The sequence below is a fragment of the Orycteropus afer genome, unplaced genomic scaffold (genome assembly GCF_000298275.1).
Source record: "Orycteropus afer afer isolate SDZICR_OR568_19922 unplaced genomic scaffold, OryAfe1.0 scaffold00013, whole genome shotgun sequence".
NCBI classification, from domain to species: domain Eukaryota; kingdom Metazoa; phylum Chordata; class Mammalia; order Tubulidentata; family Orycteropodidae; genus Orycteropus; species Orycteropus afer.
This window is the reverse complement of record NW_006921600.1, coordinates 6,447,079-6,468,058: the sequence shown is the minus strand read 5'-3', so window position 1 is coordinate 6,468,058 and position 20,980 is coordinate 6,447,079. Positions and strand designations below refer to the sequence as shown.

At 38.0% G+C, this 20,980-nt stretch overlaps 1 pseudogene; it reads right to left on the bottom strand.

The window, feature by feature from the left end:
• Window positions 1-15,621: 15,621 nt before the first annotated feature.
• Window positions 15,622-20,580, bottom strand: LOC103207896 (annotated as a pseudogene).
• Between the last annotated feature and the right edge of the window lie 400 nt (window positions 20,581-20,980).

Here is a 20,980-nt window from a genome sequence, read left to right as displayed (position 1 = left end):
TGTATTTTTGAAATATTTAATACTTAAGCATTTAAAAGATTTATATAAATCAATCTATAAGAAAAGTCTTGAAGCTCCTGAAATAGTTCAGTTCATTTCAATGAGCCTTTATGAAAATCTATTACATGTTAGGCACTGGGGACACAGATAAGAGGATGGCATGATACCTATCTCAAGGAACTTGCAGTTGAGAAGGAAAGAAGGATTTAAAAAATACCCTCAATCAAACGTGGGAATCACAATCATATGTTTTTAGGTATGTGAACATGTTAAAAGTCTCTCAACAGAATTATTGACTCTATCTAGTTTCCTAGATAAATTCTAAGGAAACCTAAGTCAGATTAATGACCCCCCAAAATAGCATATTTATTGAATTAAAAAATAATTTACTTCTATATATATTTAATACTTCACACTAATTGCTAACAAAGTATTCTCAAAGAGAGGTCCCCAAAATGAAATTGATAAATGCTCTCATGCAATTTATTTAAATAAATGTTATATGCCTTAGAAAATGTTTCCTGTATGGTCCCTTCCAAGCTGTCTTTATGATTAATTTATTTTTTCAAGGAAACTTTGCTTTTCCAGCTAGATAACGAACTCTCTAAAAGAGGGCTGTATAATTTTCATATTTTTGACCACTCACTATCAGTCCCAGATAAATAATAATGATGGTTAATATTTATTGAGTGCCTTCTATGTGTTAGTAAAGGGATACATAACCTTAAATTTGAGATTCGGGCTAGGATAATGGGGTCACCAGGGAAAGAAGTCTTTCATTTGAAGAAGAACCACACTGCCCAAAACATGCAGATACAAAATATGAAGAATAAGCAGTACATATGGGAATAATGAAGAGAACATCTGTTACATCAGGCAAAAGAGTCACTATAGTTAATAACCAAGAAGGTCGGCAAGGCATTTTGAAATTTGCTCAATGCACTATTGCCTTTCATTCTTGAGAAACTTTCAATGGAAAACACTAGTCAAGATTTTTTTTTTTTCCACCCAGCCTTCATCCAAACTAAAACCACCACAAAGTTTAGCATTCCACTCTTGGAATAGATGTAGAAACAGAAAAGACAGCAGTTTATTCAATTCGTAGCTACACTTGGTAGCTAACAGATTTCTATCAACAGCTGTTAAAAATAGAACAGTAAATATTTGACATCTCCATTTTAATTAAAGGGAGTATTATATTAGTCATCAGAGAAATTGCTGATAAATCTGCAAAGATGAGACAGGTACAATATATGAATCACACCTGTTAGCCCAATAGAAAACTCCCTTCCTGTGATCACTATTATGTTTACATGTTATTTTAATACCTTGGTCATCTTAGCAACCAGTAACTTGGGGTTACAAAAGTTTTACTTTAACCCAATTATACTTATTAGAAAGAAAACACCGTTGATAATAATGAAAAGGGGGGTGAAGTGGAATCTAGATGCATTTTAAGTTATCACAGTTGCTAAGGAGATAGACAGTATAATCAACACAATGAATTTAAGGGAGAGTTTCAGATAGCGACAATCCAAAATGTTGGGGCCACCAAACCAAACCCATTGCCATTGAGTTTATTTTGACTTATAATAACCCTATAGGACAGGGTAGAACTACCCCCATAAGATTTCCAAGGATATGGAAGCAGATTGCCTCATTTTTCTCCTGTGGAGTGGCTGGAGGGTTCAAACCACTGATCTTTGGTTAGCAGCTGACCGCTTTAACCACCGCACCACCATAGGTCCTATTGGGGCCACAGCCAAGTGGAAATTTGTGTCTGTGCATAGTAAGGAAGAGGGCATCACCACATCTATAATGTGAGCATATATCTTTAGGTTTATTTCTGGGCTCCTAGTGAGCTCTGGTAGCATAGTGGCTAAGACACTTGCCTGCTAACCAGATGGCTGGCGGTTCAAACCCACCAGCCACTCCTCGGAAGGAAGGTTGGGCAATCCTACTTCCGTAGTGATACTGCCTCGGAAACCCAAGGAGGGGTCGCTATGAGTCAGGGCTGACTTGACGGCACATAACAACAACAACAACAAGTGTAGCCATGGGAGCTCTGGTAGCATAGTGCCTAAGGCACTTGACTGCTAACCAGAAGGCTGGCAGTTCAAACCCACCAGCCACTCCTCGGAAGGAAGGTTGGGCAATCCTACTTCCGTAGTGATACTGCCTCGGAAACCCAAGGAGGGGTCGCTATGAGTCGGGGCTGACTCGACGGCACATAACAACAACAACAACAACAAAGTGTAGCCATGTGAAGCCACTTACTATCTCCCTTTTTAGCCTAATTGGCTCCCACCTAATGGCTGTTTGTTAGCTGAGTTCTTGCGAGGACTTCTCCCACATTAGGGAGTGTGTGAAAGGCTCCCTCCCCAAGGAAGAAGCTGCCTGAGAAAAATCCTCTTCTTTCTGGAATGTTGTTGTTGTTATGTGCCCTCAAGTCGGCCCCCGATTCATAGCAACCACTCCTTGGATTTCCGAGGTCGTATCACTATGGAAGTAGATTGCCCAATCTTCCTTCCGAGGAGTGGCTGGTGGGTTTGAACCCCCAGCCTTCTGGTTAGCAGTCAAGTGCCTTAGGCACTATGCTACCAGAGCTCCCTCTTTCTGGAATAGAGTACCTGAAATCTGATTCCCTCTCTTGCAGACTTGATAACATCCTAGAGCCCAATTGCTCACTGGTTCCTGAAAGCCAGCTTCCAGGAGTCTGCTGAGCTTAAGTTCCAGAAAGTAATTGGCCTTTTCCTTTTTATTTTCATTTATCTCAGGCTCAGCTTCCTTCCTTCTTTCCATGGTTTAATGCTGTCACTGGTAGTAATAATAATAATAATGACTAACATTTATTGAGTTTTTACTTATAATTCAGGCACTGCTCTAAGCACTCATCTTGTATTAACCCCTTTATATCCAACTAACAAGTTAAAGTTGGTATTATTTTCATCACCATTTTATAGATAAGAAAAGCAAAGCACTACTAGTGAGTGAGTAGGCCAGAATTTAAATTTAGGCATCCCACAGTCTTCACCAGCAGAAAATGCTGACTCTCTTGTGTGAATCAGTTTGATATTAGAAATACTTTAGATATTGGAGGACATGGAAGAAATACAGTGATTTTCAATTCACCAAAAGTTAACCTGATGTGAATTAAATGGTTTTTTATGATAAATTTACAATTACGATGAAATCCATCTTTGAAGGTCATAAGAACTGGTGATTTTGTGTGTGCTGGGGTAGCAGTCTTTTATTTACACCCAGTCAACAAATATTTCAATGTCTACTACATGTTCTTTGAAGTAAAAAAAAAAAAAAAAAAAATCAGATAAGATGCCTACTTTCTGAGAGTTTTTATGTAGTAGAGGAAGGTGTAGTGCCTAAGGCACTTGACTGCTAACTGGAAGATTGGAGGTTCAAACCCACCAGCCACCCCTTGGAAGGAAGTTTGGGCAATCTACTTCCGTAGTGATACTGCCTCGGAAACCCAAGGAGGGGTCGCTATGATTCGGGTCCCACTCGACAGCAAATAACAGCAACAGAGGAAGGTAGACATAGGAACAAATACACACCAATCTAAACAGTGCTATGAGTATTTTCCAGGACACACAGATAATTATGATCAAATTGATCAGAGAAAAAGAACTGGGAACACAGGGAACCAATTAATTAGATTTAAGAATAGAGAGAGTCAATGAAAAGGAGAGAAATCTTCAATGAGATGGATTGACACAACAGCCACAGCAATAGAAACTGACTGAATCATTCCAACAATCATGAAGAGGTCACAGGACCAGGCGGCATGCTGTTCTGTTATACATAAAGTCTTCATGAGTTGGAGCAGACTTGATAACAACTAATCACAATAATAACAAAGAACAAAGGCTTCACAGAGGAGTATACTCAGACTCAACTGACCAGATCAAATTAAGTTAATTTTCTAATTATAATTCTATCTTCTAATATATGAAGAAGGAGATTCCATAGGAATTTGGAGGCTAACCTTAGCTTTCTTCTAAGGCTTTGGACTAGTTCATTTCAGATCTACCTCCTACTGAGAATTTGCATTTCCCCCCTAGATATACCAAATCAGAATCTACATTTTTCTAAGATTCCCTAGGTGATTCTTATAGATCCCCAGGTCTCATGTATAGGTAGCAATCACCTGGGGGCTCTTATGAAAATGTAGATTCTGATTCAGTATATCTGAGGTGAAAATGCAAATTCTCAGCAGGGGGACAAATTGAATGAACCGGCTCAGAGCCTGCTTTCCTCTTCATGTCTTGCTCTCGTTCAAATCATAGTTAAATGAATTATGTAGTATGGAAGTTTTATGCTGGTTCCAATTGCTTTCCCAGTGGGTGCTTTGACAGTTCATAAATGGATTTACAAAATTGGTTATATTAGTCCTAGTGTTATGTTGACAGATGCTGTGATTCTCAAGGTCTGAGCAAACTTGCAGAGATTGTGACAATCATGAATTTGCCCTCAGTTATTACCTAATCGTGCACATTATCTCATAGAGGGGTTTGTGGGAAAATGATGGATGAGACAGTCTATATTTTGAGTGTCTGCCTAGGAAAGGTCAGAAGCGCCCTCCACAATAACAATCTTTAAAAAAAATTCAGATGTGATTTCCAAGCTGAAAGCATAATCAACATAAAGGCACCCCTTGGTAACTAACCTGTATCTCTGGGCCTTCAGCTGTGGGCTATTGCAGGGATAGAGACAGATCTCCCTATGAAGTATGTAGTTATATGTCAGAAGTAAGCAGGTATTAACCTGAAACATGATAAAAAAGTATAATTAAGGCAATTCTATCAGAAGTGAATAGCACCCTTTTACAGGAGAATAAATGGCAATGTTTCAAATCTATGCATTCCATGGAGGGAGATGAGCTGCAGAATCCACACAAAGTGTAAGTTACTTTATCACTTGCAGCCTAATGTGTATTTGGGCACAGTATTTTGTGTGTGTGTGTGTGGGGAGGAGATGCTTCTTCTGTTAGGTCGTACAAAACCTGGAGCTCCAGGAAGGAGGAGCTGATGCAGTTGCCATGTGTGACCTAGCAGGCAGAGTAAGCATCAGGGAAGCATGACAGTAGAATCAGGATCATGGTGACTGTAACTGAAATGAGATGTTTCCATAGTTATGCTAGTCCAGTGAATAAAATCATTCTTTTTATTTTAGATGTGACCTCTCAGAGCATCTTATGTTACCTTGACACAGTTTGCATTCAGGTGACCTCAGGACCATGTTCTATCTTCAGATTCATTTTGCTTTCCTCTTACAATATTTATTTTATTTTACTTTTATTGTGGTGAAAACATACACAGCAAGACTTTCGCTAACATAACAACTTCCACATTTACAGCTCAGGGGCACTGATGACATTTTTCATGTTGTGCCACCATCCTTACTATCCTTTTCCAAAATATTCTACTACCTATTAACCTATTAGCATAAACTCAACACCCCAAAACAAATGCTTCCTCCTGCCCCCTCCCTCCTACCCCTGGTAACCACTAATAATCTTTAGTACGTATATACGTGTGTGTGTGTGTGTGTGTGTATCTTTCTATAATTTTTTTTTTTCAACCTCTCTAGAAATTTTCCTTTCCCTCCCCTCCCATCACTGGTAACCAACAAAGAAACTTTCCTTCCATGTATAAACCTTTCCTCGACTTTTTACAATGGTGGACTTATACAATATTTGTCTTTATCTGATTGACTTATTTCGCTCAGCATAATGTCTTCCAGGTTCATCCACGTTATGTGGCGTTTTGCAGATTCTACATTATTCTTTAGGGTTGCATGGCATTCTATTGTGTATATGTACCACAGTTTGTTTGTCCATTCTTCAGCTGATGGGCACTTAAGTTATTTCCATTTCTTTGCTATTATGCATAGTGCTGCAATGAATGTGGGTGTGCATCTATCTATTCGTGTTCTAGCTCTCACTTCTTTAGGATATATACCTAGTAATGAGATTGCTGGGTCAAATGGTATTTCTATCTCCAAGTTTTTAAGGAATCATCATAACAATTTCCTCAGTGGTTGCATCATTTTACAGCCCCACCAGCAGTGTATGAGAGTCCCAATCTCTCCACATCCTCTCCAGCATTTGTTATTTTCTGTGTCATTGATCTTTGCTATTAAGTGCTGGGGTGAAATGGTATCTCATTGTTGTTTTGATTTGCATCTGTCTAATGGCTAATGATGGCAAACATGTCTTCCTGTGTTTGTTGGCTGCCTGAAAATCTTTAGTGAAGTGTCTGTTCATGTCTTCTGCTCATTTTTTAATTGGATTGTTTGTTTTTTTGATGTTGAGGTGTTGGAATTTTCTATAAATTTTAGAGATAAGTCCTTTGTCTGATATGCCATTGGCGAATATTGTTTCACATTCTGTAGGTTCTCTTTTGACTCTTTGGAAAAGTCTTTTGATGCACATAAGAACTCAATTTTTAGAATCATCTAGATTATCTAGTTTATCTTCTGCTGTTTGTGCATCTTGGATTGTTCTTGATAGTCTATTTATGCTATAAATGAGGGCCCCTATGTTTGCCCCAGGGAACTCTGGTAGCGTAGTGCCTAAGGCACTTGACTGCTAACCAGAAGGCTGGTGGTTCAAACCCACCAACCACTTCTCGGAAGGAGGGTTGGGCAATCTACTTCCATAGTGATACAGCCTTGGAAACCCAAGGAGGGATTGCTATGAGTCAGGTCCAACTCCATGGCACATAACAACAACAACATGTTTGCCTCTATTTTTTCTTTGATGAACTATATAGATTTGGTTTCACTTTTAAGTCTTTGATCCATCTAGAGTTCATTTTTGTGTATCATGTGAGCTATGGATCTTGTTTCATTTTCTGAAATTGGATATCCAGTTTTGCCAGCACCATTTGTGAGACTGTCTTTTCCCCATTTAATAGATTTTGGCCCTTTGTCAATGATCAATTGACCATAGGTGAATGAATCTATTTTTGGGTTCTCAATTCTGTTCCACTGGTCCCTGTGTCTATCATTGTACCAATACCAGGTTGTTTTGACAACTCTGGCTGTGTTTTGAGATCTGGGAGTGTGAGAACTCCTACTTTGTTCTTTTTCAAAACTACTTTGCTTATCTGAGGTCTTTTCCTTTCCATATAAAATCAGTGACTGGTTTTTCCATGTCTTTAAAGAATGTTGATGGAATCTAGATCAGGTTTGCATTGAATGTATAGATAGTTTTTGGTTGTATTGACATTTTCACAATATTCAATCTTCCTATCCATGAACAAGGTACATTTTTCTATTTATGTAAATGTCTCATAGTTTCTTGAAGTAGTGTTTTATAGTTTTCTTTGTATATGTCTTTTTTGTTTCTGGTAAGATTTATTCCCAAGTATCTTTTTTTTTTTTGTTAAGTATTGTAAATAGTATTGATTTCCTTATTTTTTTTCAGAGCCCCCTTTGCTGGTGTAGAGGAATTCAACTGATTTTGTATGTGATCTTATATCCTGCCCATGGTAAATCTTTCAATAAGATCCAGTAATTTTCTTGCAGCATCTCTTGGGTTTTCTATGTATAGGATCATGTCATCTGCAAATAGGCATAGTTTTACTTCTTTCTTACCAATTTGGATGCTTTTGATTTTGCTTTTTTTCCTTATTGCTCTGGCTAGAGCTTCCAATACAATGTTGAATAGAAGTGGAGATAGATGGCATCCTTGTCTCATTCCTGTTCACAAGAAGAATGGTTCCATTCTTTCTTCTTTGAGAATAATGTTGGCTGTTGTTTTCTCATATATGCTCTTTATTATGTTTAGGAATTTCTCTTCTATTCCTATTTTTCTGAGAAGATTTTTTTTTTTTTTTAAATCAGGAATAGGTATTGGATTTTATCAAATGCCTTTTCTGCATCTATTGATATAATCATGTGATTCTTTTACTTTATTTTACTTATATGGTGGATTATGTTGATTGTTTTTCTAATATTGAACCATCCCTGCAGGTGGGTATGAATCCCACTTGGTCATGATGTATTATTATTTTTTGATAGATTGTTAGTCTCTTGGCTAGGATTTTATTGTTGATTTTTGTATCTATATTCATGAGGAATATTGGTCTGTAGTTTTCCTTTCTAGTGGTCTCTTTATCTGGTTTTAGTATCAGGGTTATGCTTGCTTCACAAAATGTGTTTGGGAGGATTCCATCTTTTTCTATGTTCTGAAATAGTTTGAGTAGGTTCCTTGTCAGCTCTTCTCTGAATGATTGGAAGAATTCTCCAGTGAAACCATCTGAGCCAGGACTTTTTTTTGCTGGTAGTTTTGTTATGACCTGTTCAATTTCTTCTTTTCTTATGGGTCTGTTCAGATTTTCTACCTCCATCTGTGTTAGTTTAGGTAAGTAGTATGTTTCTAGAAATCTGTCCATTTCTTCTAGATTTTCAAATTTGTTGGAGTACAGTTCTTCATAGTATCCTGATATTATGCTTTTTATTTCTGTTGCTTCTGTTTTGACATCACCCATTTCAATTCTTATTCATATTATTTGCATCTTTTCCTTTGTCATGCTTGCCAGTGTTTTGTTGATTTTATTAATCTTTTCAAAGAATCAACTTCTAGTCTTGTTGATTTTTCCTATTGTCTTTCTATTTTCTGTTTCATTTATTTCTGCTCAAATCTTTATTGTTTCTTTTCTTCTGGTAACTTTAAGGTTTTTTGCTGCTTTTTTTCTAATCGTTGAAGATGTTGAATTAACGTGTTAATTTAGGCTCTTTCTTCTTTTTTGACGTGTGCATCTATTGCTATAAATTGGCCTCTGATCACTGCTTTTGCTTTGTCCCAAAGATTTTGGTATGTTGTGTTTTCATTCTCATTTGATTCAAGGAATTTTTTTATTTCATTTTTTATTCTTCTATTACCTGGTCATTTTGATAGAAAGTGTTATACAATTTCCATGAGTTTGCTCTTTTTCCATTGGTCTTCCTAGTGTTGATTTCTAATTTTATAGCATTGTGATCTGAGAAGATGTTTTGCAGTATTTCAATGTCTTAGAATTAATTGAGGCTTGCTTTGTGGCCTAACATATGGTCTATCTGGGAGCATGCTCCATGTGTGCTGGAAAAGATGTATATTTTGCTGTTTTTGGATGAAGTGCTCTGTAGATGTCTATAAGGTCAAGTTGACTGATCATGTTGTTTAGTTCTTCTGCATCTTTGTTGAGTTTCTTTCCTGTTGTTCTATCTCTTATTGAAAGTGCTGTATTAAATTCTCCTACTATTACTGTGGAGCCATATATTTGTCTTTTCAATTCTGTTAAAAGTCTGCTTTATGTATTTTGTGACATACACAGATATTTTTTTATTGTTGTTTCCTTTTATTCAATTGATCCTTTAATCATTACAAAATATCTTTCTTTGTCTCTTATGGTCATTTTTGTCTTAAAATCTACTTTACCATAAATTAATATTGCCGCTCCTGCCCTTTTTTTGGTTGTTATTTGCTTGTTATATCTTTTTCCCACATTTGATTTTTAGTCTGTTTTTGTCTTTGTATCTAAGGTGAGTCTCTTGTAGACAGCATATTTATGGACCATGTTTTCTTATCCAGTCTGCAATTCTCCATTTTTAGTGGTGCATTTAAACCATTGACATTAGGTGTAATTATTGACAAGTATGAATTTATTGATGTCATTTTGTTACATATTTTTTAATGGTGTTACTAATTTCTTTGTTCCATATAATTTTCTGTGCTGAACTTATTTTGTTTATGAATCATGTTATCATATCCTCCATTGCTATAATTTTAGTATTTGCTAAGTATTTGTGCTTGTATTCTTTTTTATTTTGATAAGAAGGCTTATTTTTCTTTGAGGTTACCCTGTGATTTACAATTTTCTTCCCAAGTTTAAAACAGTCTGTTCTGTCTCACAATTGTCTTGACTTCCTCACCATTTAGAAGTTCTGTAACTACACTACTTATTCCCTCTATTTGGCTTGTAGTTGTCCTTCTTTACCAATTGATATCTCTGTTTCCCTGTCTTATAAGCTTATTTTACTTTCAATACTTCTATAATTGGGTTGGTTTTAGGGTTATGTCATCATATGTGTTAATCATTATTTGCTGTTTGCTGTTGTTGGTTCTCTATTAGAAGGACTCCCTTTACCAACTCTTATAAGGTTGGTCTGGTTTTAACAAATTCTCTTAATTTCTGCTTATCTGGAAATCTCTGAATTTCACCTTTATATTCAGGACCGGTTTCACTGGGTATATAATTCTTCATTGGAAATTTTTTTCTTTCAGGGTTTTATATATGTCATCCCATTGCCTTCTCACCTGTATGGTTTCTGCTGAGAGATCTGAGCTTAGTCTTATTGGTTGCCCTTATAAGTAACTTTCCATTTTTCCCATGCTGCTTTCAGGATTCTTTCTTTGTCTTTGGTTTTGGTGAGTTTGTTGATAATACGTCTTGGAGATTTTCTTTTGGGGTCTACTCTGCTTGGGGTTCATTGATCTTCTTGAATGGATAGTCCCATCTTTCATTATATTAGGGAAATTCTCTTTCAAAAAATCTTGGACAATTTTCTCTGTGGTTTTATTTCCCTTCCTGCTCTGGAATTATGATTACACATAATTTTTTCCTCTTGATGGTGAATCATTTGAATCCTAGGGTTTCTACATTTTGTTTTGATCTTTTGTCTGATTGATCCTTTAACAAAGTATTATTGAAGTATTTGTCTTCGATCTCATTAATTCTGTCTTCCATTGATTCTATTCTGCTCCTTTACCTCTTCAATGTGTTATCTATTTCTGAAATCTTAGTATTAATCTTCTGAATTTATATTTGTTGTTTCTGTATTGTTTCTAATTTTTTCATTTATTTTGTCAATTTATTCTTGTTTTGTTTTCCTAAATTGTCTAGAGTTTTGACTGTGTTTTTCTTAATTTTTTTCAGTGTTTTCCTTGATCTTGTCAGTGTTTTCCTTGATCTGTCTCTCAATCCATTGAAGATACCCAAATATAATTCTTTTGAATTCCTTATCAGGGAGTTCCAATGCTGCTTCTTCCTCGGGAATGTTTTCTGTGTTTGTATCCTGATTCCCTTTTCTACTACTTTATCTTGCTTCTTTGTATGGACTGTGATTGTCTGCTGTCTCCAAGACATTGTGGTGGTGTTATATTTATGTTTAATGTGTGAAAGAGAATGAGAACATGTGCACAGATCTCTGTTAGCTGTTCATAAGGAGCAGTTGAGGGTAAGTCGAGCTGGTATTGACTGCTGTATTTCACTGGTCAATTGCTGCAAAGCAAGCAATGGCCCTCACTCAGTGGATGGGGCTTCAGGAGATGCATGTATATTTGAGTTGTGTTGGAATGGTTGCTATCTTTCACTCAGTTAGTAAAAAAAAATAAAATAAAATAAAAAATTAAAAATCCACCAAAATAAATAAATAAATAAAACGAAGAGAATAGAATACTCACACACATAAACAAATAGGATGACTGAAAAAATAAAAAAAAGCAGAAAAATTTTCAAAATATGTTACAAGGGAATAAAAGAAAGATAATTAGAAAAAGAGGGAGGACAAAAGCCACAATATTTGGGAAAGGAGCATGACAGAAATGAGCAAGAGTAAAAGAATAGTAAAGGAAAAATGGGAAAACTTCAAAAGGGAAAGCAGGGGATGGGATAACCCAAAAGAAAGAAAAAAAAAAGGGCAGGGGCAAGGAAAAGGGAAAAGAAACAAAATGAACCAGGGATGGGAAAAGGGGGCAGGAAAAAAAGAAGAACATAAAACAAATAATAAGAATAATTTAAAAACAAACAAAAACAAGACTGTGGGGGCAAGACACAGAAGCCAGGCTCCATCAGGGCACAGGCACTGGTCAAGAAGGTGGGTGGAAGTCAGGGATGGCTACACCTCTGTTCACCAAGAGTGTGTGGTGTATAAGAGTAACAAGGGGAATATTGCACCTTTCCTGTTGTCAGCCTCCAGTGCAGCTGCCCATCCTGTCCTTAGCAAGTGGAACACACTCTCATATCACAGTCTAGGAAGAATGCCACTTGAGTATATTTAAAGTGGTCTCACCCACCACTTGTGAATATTTCAAAATGGCTGTACCCTCAGGACAGCTACTGTAGTCCACAGGTCTATTTGTCTCCTTCATTGTTTTCCTTTCTGGTTATCATGCACCAATGCAGTCCTTGTCTATGCAGTCTTTAGTGAGCAGAACTGATTCTTAGGTTGCTTCTGGGATATATTCAAAATGGCTGTGCCCTCAGGACACCTGGCAGTCTGTAACTACATTTGTCTCCTCACTCGTTGTTTTTGCTCAGGTTCTTCTACTAGTTGGTATTTAATCCACTTCTTTATCCTTGCCTTCAAAGCTCAGAGTTCCAAGTTCATCTTCTGTATCAGTTTCAATTGATTTGTCATTACTTTGTTGCAGAGGGTCTGTGTAGCTTGTCTGCCTATTCCTCCATTTTGCCAGAACTCCCACAGTGCTTATTTTAGAAAATTGAATTCATTGTCCCCATTTTTAAACAGGAAAATATCTTCTAAAACTATTTGGGTATCTCACTTCTCTTGAAAAAAGATAGGTCTAATACACTCTATCTATGTCACCTCAGGGTAGGAATCAACTGAAGCTAGCTAGAATATCTTCTCCAGTTCAATGGACCCACCTTACATGTGTACACTACCTGCCTAAGGTTATATAAGCATTGGAGATTCTGAGCCCAGATTTACTGCACAATTCTTTCAATAACACCTCCTAAACATGAAGTTCTATTCATTTAACAAATATTGACTTTTGGGGTGGTGTAACAGTTAAAGGTGCTCAGCTGTTAACCAAACAGTCAGCAGTTCAAACTCACCAGCAGATCTTTGGGAGAAATATGTGGCAATATGCTTCTGCAAAGATTAACAGCCTTGGAAACCCTGTAGGGCAGTTCTATTCTGTCCTACAGTGTTGCTTTGAGTTGGAATCGACTCAACTGCAGTGAGTTTGGTCACTTTGAATGTACAAGATACTATGCTAAGGAAAAAGTTGACAGCGTCTCTTCCCTCTTGAAACTTGTTTTAGTACTATAGGCAGTTATAACTCTTTGAACAAGTATTTTAATAACAATTGAGATGAAGTAATGAAGGGAGAGTACAGAGTAAGAGCATATGCGTTTAGGTGGGCTGATCTCATTTGGAGGTCAAGGAGAGTTGTGGGAGGAAGTTTTGAGGATGAGTACACATTAATTTCCCATAATGAGAAAGATAAGAGCAGTGTAAGCTGGGAGGGTAGGTCTATGTGAAGGAAAGAAAGACTAGGGTACATTCAAGAAACCGGAAGATCTAAGTTGTGGCTGAACACAGAGAGTTAATTGTTGAGCCTGATGAGGTGGTATGTTGTTATTGTGTGCCATCAAGTCCATTTTAACTCATTGTAATTCTAAAACACAGAGAAGAACTGCTCCATAGCCTTAGTTATTTTTGGGAAGCAGTTTTGGTGGCACTGTGGTTAAGGCATTAGGATGCTAACCAAAAGGTAAGCAGTTCAAACCCTTCAACTGCCACATGGGAGGAAGATGAGGCAATCTACTTCTGTAAAGATTTAGAGCCCTGGAAACCCTCTGGGGGTTGCTCTGAGTCAGAAGCAACTTGGTGGCAGTGGGTTTGGTTTTGATTTTCTTGAATCTTTATGGGAGCAGATCACCAGGTCTTTTCTCCCATGAGGCCCTGTGAAGCAGGGTGTATCCACTTACTGGAGTCTCTGGGTACTGCAAATGGTAATGCTAACTAAAAGGTTGGGAGTTTGAGTCCATCCAGAGGTGACTTGGAAGAAAACCTTGGCAATCTACTTTCAAAACTTCAGCTATTAAAAACTCTGTGGAACACAGTTCTACTCTGATACACATGGGCCACCATGAATCAGAATGGACTTGATGGCAGCTGGAAAAAATCAACATCCTAGCTATGTTATATAGGGAAGTTACCAAATTCTCTGAGTAATAACTGTACTGACCTCATAAAGTTGCTGTGGTGCAACCTTATGAAGTAAGTACTGTTATTACTCCATGGCCCTTCTAAGAATAGTCTTTGTGACTTTCACACAATGATTACATGGGACTATGCAAGGTTCTCATGGCTGACCAAGAGAATTCAAGAGCTTGCTAATAATGCAAATAAGGTACATAGAATCTTGCAGGGGTAGGACCATTTTAATAAGGTGTATGGAACCCTAATGAGGGGATTGGTCAATTTTACCATCTCACTAGTCTTAAAATGAGCTGTCCCAGAGGCAGAAAGTGGGAACTTGACAAATACCATAAAGAAGAGATGGAAGGAGACTACATCCATTTGACCTGGAGTCCCTGTGCTGGGAACTTTCTACACCCAGAAGAGAGAGAGTTATAAAACCTAAGACATTAAGAAGTATCTGCAGAGAAACTTTGGCAGCAGAGGTAGCAGAACCAGGAGATCAGCTGGAGACAGTGCTATGGGCCTCCTGGCCCACAGAGGGAGAGAACTGAGTGCCTTTGGGCCCAGGCTTGATGGAGCGAGGTGCCTCTGGGCACTTTATCAGTGGACCTAAAGAGCTTTGTGACACTTGTCCGCGAAGGCCCCAAGTAGGTCCCAGGAAGAAGAGACTGTCCTGAGTTGCTTCTGATCCTGTATTAGAACTTGTTACTTCCCTGTTGTTGTTGTTGTTATGTGCTGTCGAGTCGGCCCTGACTCATAGCGACCCCTCCTTGGGTTTCCGAGGCAGTATCACTACGGAAGTAGGATTGCCCAACCTTCCTTCCAAGGAGTGGCTGGTGGGTTTGAACCACCAGCCGTCTGGTTAGCAGGCAAGTGTCTTAGCCACTATGCTACCAGAACTCCCTGTTACTTCCCTAGTAAACCCTATAATTGTGAATGTTGTCTGTGAGTTCTGTGTGGCCATTGCAACAAATTATAGAACCCAGCAGAGAAGCAGAGAGTGCTGTGGGAGGAATGGCTGGTGTCAGAATTGGTGAAAAGGTTGGAGAGAGGAAGCATGTCTGACTTTTGCCTTGTAGCAATCAACCTTGAGCTGTTGAGGCCGATAATGATTCTTACTCCCTCTTGTGAAGTTAGATGAGGAGGTCCATGCCATTTTTATACTTGCTATGAGGATTAAATGTGATAATACATTAAATACGTTAAAATAGTGCCTGCATATAGTAAGTACTCAATATGTTAGCTATTGTTCTGATTCTTGTACTTTCTTTCTTTCCTCCCTCCCTACCCTCCCTCCCTCCCTTCCTTCTTTCTTTCTTTCTGTCCCAATCTTAAATATAGCTTTATTTAAGACATTGCATTTTTCACTTACAATACAGTGCTTAGAAGGTGCAATGTCACTTCCTTTCCCTAGTCACATATTCCATATTCAAGTATTAAGAATGCTAGAAATTTAGTATAGCAGTTTAACTTTTAAAACTGCCACTAATGTGCTACAAATTTGGATCCTTCAACTTTTTACTGTGGAATAATGCTAAGGTATCTATGCTCAGAGAGTGACTAAATCAGCTTCTTCAATGGTGAGTCTAGAGATGGAGGAGCTCTGCTACCAGGGAAGCCCCCAGGCATTCCTCCAGGCATGCCTGCAGCACTCTGCTGCAGCTAGGTGATGATAGGGTTGCAGACTTTCTCCAGTTCTTCCTGCTGATGTTAAAATTCTTCCTTCTCTGCCATCTGATTCTTATCAAGCCAGTTGATAATTTCATTACACTTGTCAAAAATCTTTTGTTTGTTCTCATCATTGATTTTACCTTGAGATTTTTCATCTTCAGTGTTTTCATGTAAAAAACCATAGGATTCAAGTGAATTCTTAGAAAACATTTTATCCCTCTGTTTCTCATCTTCAGCTTTATACTTCTCAGATTCCCAGACAATCCACTCAATGTTGTCTTTACTCAAGCAGCTCTTGTCATTAGTGATGGTAATCTTGTTCTCTTTTCCAGTACTCTTATCCACAGCAGAGACATTGAGGATGACATTGGCATCAATATCAAAAGTGACTTCAATTTGAGGGCACCGTTGGGTGCAGGAGGTTTTCCAGTGAGCTCAAACTTGCCAAGCAAGTTGTTCTCTTAGTCATAGTATGCTTACCTTCATAAATTTGAATGAGTACACCAGGCTATTTGTCAGAGGAGGTTGTGAAGATCATATTGCACTTGATGAAGGCAGTCATCATTCCAACAGTAGTTTCATTATGAAGGGAAAGAGGAAGGACATCCAAAAGCAGAGAATCTTCAGCATTTTCAGGAATCCTAAAGAAGTTTCTGAATCCTGGGAATATGGATATTTAATATTCCTACCCACTAGTATAGAACCACTCAATGTCATTGATCAGTGACTCATCTAGCTTGGCCTCCCTAAGGGCTTTCTCTACAGGTTCCAGGATGCCACGGAACAGGTCAGCATTCAATTCTTCAAAGGGCATGGGTAATAGAGGTACAGAAATTGATTGCTTCATATAGGGACTACATCTCAAAATTGGCCTGGGTGCTGGAAGAGAGAGTGGGTTTTGCACATTCTTAAGAAGTATGGAGGCAACGAACAGCCTCTTCTCACTGATGTCTTTTTTATGCTTGCACTTGAATGAATGACCATTGAAATATCAAAGTCTTCTCCACCTAAATGGGTGTCTCCAGTGTATATCTGATCTCAGAGATTCCGTCTTCAATATTGAGAACTGACACATTAAAAGTACCATATCCTGGTTCCCATGTAATCATTTTTCTAACCTATTATGGAGGCTTTCACTTGGCCCAGATAAGGGTAAAATTAAGAATAAATACAAGTTCTTAGATGAAGCAAATATATGAATACTTTTAAGAAAATAGGCTGCTTTCCAGTAAGATGGAGGAATAGGCAGACAAGTGACACAGACCCTCTTCAACAAAGAAAAGAAAAAGCAATTGACAGAGATACAGAAGATAATCCTGGAACCCTGAGCTTTGAAAGGAACTATACAGAAGTGGATTAGGCATAAACTAGTGAAAACCTGAAGGAAAATAATGAGTACAGAGATGGTCAGAGCTGTGGACTGTCAGCTACTCTGACGAGATCAACAGCCTGAATATTTCCAAGTGGTGCTGGACCTGAGAATTGACCTAAGGATCAGTGCTGGTCACCAAGGGCTTTAGGAGCAACAGCTCTGGTGGCCTATGACTAGGAAGGGAAACAACAAGGAATGAGACAACCTGACCTGTGGACTTTCTGCTGTCCGGAGGGCACAGCCATTCTGAATGTATACAAGTGGTGGCCATTTTGGATATTTAAAGTGATTGAAGGTGCAGCCATTTTGAATGTTTACAAGTGGCAACCATCTTGGATTTTAAAGTGATAGCATTCTCATTCGGATTCCAGGGACCTAAGAACAGGCTCTGTTTTCCAGGGGTGGCAAGGACACTCAAGAGGCTGACAATAGGAAAAGAGACAGGTGGTGAGTATATAAGTGCTGTCAACCAGTGAATATAGGAGTACAGCACAGTACCCTGCCTGTATAGATAACATACAAACAAAACAAAGAAAAAAAGTTGTGGGCAAGTCACTCCAACATATAATCACCAATTAAATATAAACACAAAAATGTCACAATGCCTCAGAGACAACATAGCATCACAGTCCACACAAAGAAGCAAGATAAAGCAGGAAAAACAAGGGACCAGGATACAGAGCCAAAACACATCCCTGAGGAAGAGTCAGCACTGGAACTCCCTGATAAAGAACTCAAAAGAATTATATTTAGGTATTTTCAAAGGATTAAGAGACAGACCAAGGAAAACACAGACAAAACCCTAGAAGAATGTTGGAAGAAAATACAAGAAAAATGACAAAAATAAATGAAAAATTAGAAATGATTCTAAATCTACAGATAGAAATCCAGAAGATTAATATTAAATTGTCAGAAATAGATAACACATTGAAAGAGCAAAAGAATAGAATTGATGCAATGGAAGACAGAATTAATGAGATTGAAGACAAAATAACTGAATACTTCTTTGGAAACGGATCAATAAGAAAAAAGATCAAAACAAAATGAAGAAAGCCTAAGGTTCATGTGGGATACCATCAAAAGGAATAACCTATGTGTCACTGGAATTCCAGAACAGGAAGAGAAGAATAAAACCACTGAGAAAATTGCCCAAGATTTGTTGGAGGAGAACTTTCCTGATATGATGAAAGATAAGAATATATTCATTCAGGAAGTCCAATGAACCCCAAACAGGATAGACCCCAAAAGAAAGAAAAACACCAAGACATATCATCATCAAACTCACCAAAACCAAAGACAAAGAAAGAATCATGAGAGCAGTACAGGAAACACAAAAAGTTACCTACAAGGGGAAATCAATAATATTAAGCTTTGATTTCTCAACCAAAACCATGCAGGCAAGAACACAGTGAGATGGTATATATAAAACACCGAAAAAGAAAAATTTCCAACCAAGAATTATGTACCCAGCAAAATTGTCCCTCAAATATGATGGTGAAATTAGGACATTTCTAAATAAGCAGAAAATAAGGGAATTTGTTAAAACCAGACCAACCTTACAAGAGATGCTAAAGGGAGCCCTTTGGACAGAGAAGCAACTACAATCAACAACAACTGACCAGTAACACACATGACAATATAACCCAGAAACCAACCCAGCTATGGAAATATCCAAAGGAAATAAGCCTACAAGATTGTCAACAGGGAACCAGACACACCACCTGACAAATGAGGACAACTGCAAACCAAAAAGAGGGGAAAAAAATCTGTCATTACAGAACTCCTAGATGGCAGGGAAGTCAACATAACTACAAGATAGAATGGACTGTTCTACACTTGAGAAGAAAACTATGAATCACAAGGTAACCTCAAAGAAAAATGATAAACCTCCACATCAAAATAAAAAAGAGGACCAGCATAAATATTCAGCAAATACTAAAACAATAGCAATGAAGGAAGTGATAACATGATTCACAAACAAAATGAGCTCAGCATAGAAAATTATATGGAACAAAGAAATCAACACAATGAAAAAGCACATGACAAAAAGGACAGCAACAAATTCATATTTGCTGATAATTACATATCTGACAAGGGACTTATCTCTAAGATTGATGGAAAACTCCAATGCCTCAACACCAGAAGAATTAACAATCCAATTGAAAAATGGGCAGTAGACATGAATAGACACTTCACCAAGGAGGATATTCAGGTGGTCAACTAATACATGAAAAGATGCTCACAGTCATTGGCCATCAGAGAGATGTAAATCAAAACAACAATGAGATATATCATCTCACCCCAGCACAGATGGCAAGGTTCAATGAGACAGAAAATAACACATGCTGATGGGGATGTGGAGAGACTGAGACTCTCATACACTGCTTGTGTGACTGTGAAGTGACACAACCACTGTGGAAAGTAATATGGCGATTCCTCAGAAAGATGGAATTGGAGATATCATTTGACCCAGCATTCCCATTACTAGGTATATATCTTAGAGAGGTGAGAGCCAGAATAGGAACAGATACATGCATGCTCATGTTCATCACAGCACTATTTACAATAGCAAAAAATGGGAACAACCTACGTGCCCATCAGTGGAAGAGTGGATGACCAAACTATGGTACATACACTTACTGGAATGCTATGCAGCACTAAAGAATAATGTAGAGTCTGCAAAACACTGAATAATATGGATTAACTTAGAGGACATTATGCTGAGTGAAATAAGTCAATCACAGAAGGACAAATATAGTACTCGTTTGTTTTTGTGGAGGGTCAAAGAAAGGTTTATACATGGAGGGAAACTTTCTTTGTTGGTTGCCGTGGGTGGGAGGGGAAGACAGGGGAGGGGAGGAAATGTTGCAGGAAAAAAAAAACGCATTACCCATGTCATTTTATTTTTGTGTATTTCACTGTGCATAATTATACTTCAATAAAATGCATTAAAAAAAAAAAAAGTACCACATCCTAAGTCAAAGATCAGCACATTTCTTTCAGCACAAACCCTTTTGTCTAGGCCATAAGCAATAGCAGCAGCAGTTAGCTCACTGATGATTTTGAGTGCATTGAAGCTAGTCATGGTTCCAGCATCTTTGGTAACCTGACACCAAGAGAGTCATTAAAGTAGGCTGGAACAGTGACAACAGCATTGGTAACAATCTTCCCAAGGTCGGCTTCTGCAAATTTTCTTCACCTCTGTGAGAACCACAAATGACACTTCCTCAGGGTAGAAAGTTTTGGTTTCTCCCTTGTTTTCTACGTGGATCATGGGTCTGCATAAGTCATTTACCACCATGAAGGGCCAATGCTTCATATCAGACTGGACAACAGCATCATTAAATCTTCATCCAAATGAGATGTTTGACATCAAAAACAGTGTTAGTAGGATTCATTCCAACTTGATTTTTTGCAGCATCACTAATCAATTGTTTGGCATCAGTAAAAGCTACATCAATTGGGGTGGTTCATTTGCTCTGATAATTTGCAATTATCTTCACTTTTCTGTGCTAGAAGATACTCACAGAGGAGTAGATGGTGCCAAGATCAATGCCAACTGCAGGTCCCTTAGACATGTTTGCTCAGCATAGGTTCCAGCTAGATGCAGAAAGGAACGCAGACCAATGTACTGCAACCATGTTAAATGAGGAGCATATTCCTGTCATTGTTTTTACTACTATTGATAGGGCAAGCAGATTCAGGGCCTTGGAATGTCTTCTGTATTTGGTATCAGTCCAGAAGGTGACAGGAAGCTAATACATAGTTTTAATCATGGCTTTGGCATAATCATATTTTATTTTAAAAGGACCCCATGTGGCTATAGTGTAGAGAAGGGATTGGAGATCTGTCACAATGGATGGGAGGCCACTAGGTGGAGCTGACTAAAATGGTGCTAGTGGCAATCCCATCTTGATCACTTTGTAGAATTTGGAGAGATCTTGCAACCATTTTAACAAAATGGAAAATCCACACACA